At 43.3% G+C, this 4,567-nt stretch overlaps 1 long non-coding RNA gene across 1 annotated transcript; it reads left to right on the plus strand.

Annotated features, from left to right (window-relative positions):
• Positions 1–543: 543 nt before the first annotated feature.
• LOC125720546 (uncharacterized) lies at positions 544–2,840 on the plus strand. The gene is made up of 3 exons (XR_007385498.1): positions 544–614; positions 1,213–1,295; positions 2,769–2,840. It is a non-coding gene; the product is annotated as an uncharacterized LOC125720546 (long non-coding RNA).
• Positions 2,841–4,567: the final 1,727 nt, after the last annotated feature.

The raw sequence follows: 4,567 nt of genomic DNA on the forward strand, positions 1-4,567 counted from the left end.
TACATTTGAGAAATTACTGGTGATTGTTCTCATACAAATCAAAGATTTCGTCCACTCTTGGTCTGTGCCTCATTTTAGACAGGATGGTGGGGGGGGGGGGGGAGCCAGCCACCTAAATTGGCATGGCAAGCAGTTCATTGTCATGTACGATAATATCTTATAAAGCACTGGGTCGATTTAAACTTTAAATGCTGTATTTCTGCACTCTGTTCAGTCTGAAGGTGCGTGTGTCAGATAGACACGATGTTACTAAGACGATCCTACCTTGAAACTACCTGATGACTCTGAAACAAGCGCTGATCTCTAACGTCGCGTAGACTGTAACTCACTCTGTCACTGTTACTTTACCTCCTTCTTCGGATTAACCAATTAAATGTAATTATGACAGGCGACGCTGCCAATCTTGGGAGCCGCGACAGGTCTGACTCTGGAGTGACAGCACGTGCCGCCCGTGGCTTTGTGACAGCGGCCTTTGCAGCGACCTTGCCGGCTCCGGGGGACAGTCTTCTCTCCGGGACTGCATACCGGGAGGGGTGCACTCCGCTTTGATCCAAGCTTAAAGACCCCGGAGAACAACAGCAGCTGGCCTCCTCGCTCCCCCGGCCCCCTCAAAGGTGACATGCGGTGCCGGAAGTTTGACACCTGCCCTAATTTGACAAGTGCTGGGTGTCCATTTGCATCACATTTTCGAAGTGGGGAGGGGGGGATCGAAAGTTCGTGTAATATTATGAATTGAATACCTAGACTATTTTCTGGAGTACAACATAGGACTTTCACTAAACAACTGTTTATAATATCAAAAGATAAATTTATCACTAGAAATTAAAGATAAACAGTAGAAAAATCAGTCTGATTTGCCCGCCAGTCTGTGTTTGCTATGGTTAAACATTGTGAATATAGTAAGGCTACGCGGAGGTAGCCCGCGATGAGTCAAACAGGAATATGTTACAAACAGACCTTGCCACAAATAATCTAAATGGGAGTGCTGTTGTTTTGTTTAATAATCCCGCGGAATTGTGTTGATTTTTCTACTATTGTGTTTTTGTCTAGGTAAATGTGTGTGTATGTGTTGGTTTAATGTTTAATTGTGCTTTGTTTTCCTTCATGCGGCTCCCGTAATTAAAATGCGCGAATTGAATTTCAGATGAAGAGCCAAGGTTGCATTTTTAACGCTCACCTCGATTTTCTAGTTCACTGTTTGCTTGTCAACAGGCGTACTTTCCTCGGAACGAATATGGGACTAATGAGCGATGGGGGGACAAAGGGACCCTCAGCCGCCCTCTTCAACACCGCAGGTACGTTCGTACACACGCACGAATGAATGGACGTTAAGACTACGGCTTGAAGACCCGGTGGGTGGAGACACGAGTAGAGGTTTCCACACCTAAATGATTTTTAACACTGGAAAAGTGAGTTTATGTTGAGAAACAGAACAGAATGAAAAGAAACAATGAAATTATTCCACGTTCAGACCACGCTCACGACTGGCCTTCAGCGCGTCCTGTAACCCGAGCGCGGGTGTTGCTGTCCAGTCCTTCGGAGTCTGGAGGAGTTTGCGTTGCTGGTGACAGTTTGCGGCCTCCGCTCCCATTTATGTCGATTCAAAACGCGGAGAGTCAGCGGTGGAATTCAGCTTACCACCTGAGATTCCGCTTAATTAAGAGTCAGGGTCTGCAAAGAAAAACAGTGATTCAAGCACCGATTTTCCCTCATTAACAGCCTGTTTTTAGTAACATAGTTACACACGTCTTAACACATCTAGAAGTGCACATTGGGTTAAGGGTGAAAAAATATTGTGCATTTAACTGAAATTAAAACTCCGCTAAGATAAACAGATGCAGAAATATATTCAATGGAGATGTCAAATTTAGAAAATTTCCATGTATAATTTCTGAATTATACTAAGAGTATGTAGGAGAAAAAGTCAAAATTCTTATTTTTTCCTTTGCTTTGCAGTTAACCTGATTCAGACCGTTGGCCTCTGTTATTCCGAAAAACACTGTGACCTGTGTTCTTAAAAATCATGGTTAAGAAAATGCTGTTTTGTTAGTAATGATAGCAATCTAAGTATGAATAAAGCAAAGACGAAATAACAAGCATGGAATATACTGAGAATATATTGAGAGTATACTGAGAGTATATTGCGAGTATACTGAGAGTTCTACATGAATGACCAGCTGTATACTTGACCTTATCAAAGTTAAGAATTTATTTTTACCTGCCTTTCACAAGGCTTAGGGATCTGCTGGTCAAAGTTAAGATCAAACCTGGTAGCGAATTAAGACAGGTACTTGTGTGCTAATTGGCTGAAGAATATGAACACGGTCATGCGTAACTAAACAAATTAGATCCGGGAGCAGCTGAGTCATTGCTGGAGAAAAAACAGACACCTTTTACTAAGTGCAATTATCTCTCCTGTTCAAGGAGGACAAAGTGTTTCATCTTTCTGAATGGGTCTGAAAATGTGTTAAACCTGTGTCATATTAAATCGCAGCGTCTGCTCTACATTACAGGAAACGTAATGAAGTTACTGAAAATAGTTTTTAAAAAGGCAATTTTCAATTGTTAATTATCACTGCCGAACATCGTCCTGAGTGTTTTCACTAGATGGTTTTAAAAAGATGTTTGTTTATCAGATAATACTATGTATTATTAAAATCGGGAATGGTTTTCTGACTGTAGATGGATCGTGTCATACACAGCGAGACCTTTGTTTGTGGGATTACAACCTGAAGTATTTTTAAACCCTTTTTCTGTGTTCCACGCAGACTGCTCTATTTTCACGTATCCCGAAGCTGGCTTATGGCAAGATTATCCGCTCATTAGAAGGAAGAAAGCAGCTGAAGAGCCCTTAGGTTTCTCAGAAGCATCTCCCGCAGCCAGAGGATTTCCAGAATCTTCTCAAATGCATGGTACTTGTTGCGTTATGCTTTGCTGCAGGCGTGAGACACGTGTATTTATGGGCAAAAATGCGGCCACATCGGCTTGCAGTTGAATAAGTCATTCTGGACTGTTATTCTTGAACTCAACATCAAGCCAAAAAAATAAATAAAACCAATTAGTTTCTATCCAAGACAGGATGTGGTCTTTAAAGATATACAGTTAGTGGAAGGATGTTTCCTAAAGTATTCTACACAAAGATTTCTTTCCTGATAAAAATTTAGCGTGAATCTGTTTTGTAATCGTTTGCAAATTAATAAGGCTGGCTGAGGTAATTCTGAGGAGAACGTTGCACTTGTTCTGCCTCTGGGGCATCCTTCCTGCAACACGCTGAAAAGCAGCTTCTAGATGCAGACACTGGCGTTCAGACATGCACAAGCAGACTGTTTCCTCAGTGGAGTACAGGGTAACAGTTCAAACTTCGATATTATGCTGGAAATGAAAGACCATTACAAGCAAAAGGAGCAATTGGCAAACTTTCCCGCTGATGACTCCTTGGGGGGGGAGGGGGGGGTAAATTATCAGACGGCCATCATGCGACATCCACTCCTCCACCACCCCGTATCCGTTCTCCATTCCCTGGCTCCGCTGCCTGCCGCAGGCACCATAAATGCGCCTCTGAGGGGCAATTGAGCACAAGGCTGTTTGTGGGTGCAGCTACGCTGCAGTGGGGGGGCCCTTACAATGTAAGTGACAGTGCTCCTTTCTGTGGGGGTCCCTCCTTAAAGCCCAGTCAGGAGGCCCATGTAACATATCCCAACATCTCCCTGATCTCCGTAAACGTTAATCGATGATTCATATCTAATGAACTCGAAGCTGCATAAGAGACCTTCTGAACTTGCGAACCACGGTGAATCATGCGCACGCAGACCTCCATAAGCATCCGCAGATGATTCATGTCTAATGAAGTGGTGAGAAAGGCGGCCCCATTATAGAAAGCGTGGCCCATATTCTCATGTAACACCCCCTCCCCCAAAAAAATAGCTTTTTTGATTTTTTTGCATGAGCAAGAGGCATCACTGGGCTCAATTAGTATTTTTTAATGCCTGTAATGCATCACGCAAGGCTGGAGGTCAGGAAATAAATCCTTGACAAAATAAAATTGAAAATACGACATAAATAATGCAGTTGGCAGGGAAATCAAAGCAATATCCAGTTGTAAATGACCGTCGGTGCGTCCTTCCGCACTGGCGGCACCGATCCTGAATCAATGGCGCATTATTTCCGGGTTCTTCTCCTTGCTGCAGACATGAGAAGCGTCTCCACAAAAAAGTGCAGCCCTCAAATGTTTCTGCAATAAACCTCGGAGCACAAACTTTATTAAAATGAAGCCACACCTCTGGATCTGACTCCGCTAACACCCACCCACCCAGAAAAAGCCCATTAATAAAATGCTGTGAACTCTGCACAGATTATTATCATACATTTGTCTTGTTTACTGGAGGCTACGACTGCAAAGACACTTTGTCATTTTGAGAAGCTGCTTGTCCTGTGGCCATGGATTTTTTTTCTTAATTTTTACATATGTGGGGGGACACAGTGACTCGTTTGGGTGGAGATGGTGCCTGGTGTTGAACCCTGCGTGGAGATTGTTCACACAGTGACTCATTTGGGTGGAGATGGTGCC

The sequence above is a fragment of the Brienomyrus brachyistius genome, chromosome 25 (genome assembly GCF_023856365.1).
Source record: "Brienomyrus brachyistius isolate T26 chromosome 25, BBRACH_0.4, whole genome shotgun sequence".
Taxonomy (NCBI): domain Eukaryota; kingdom Metazoa; phylum Chordata; class Actinopteri; order Osteoglossiformes; family Mormyridae; genus Brienomyrus; species Brienomyrus brachyistius.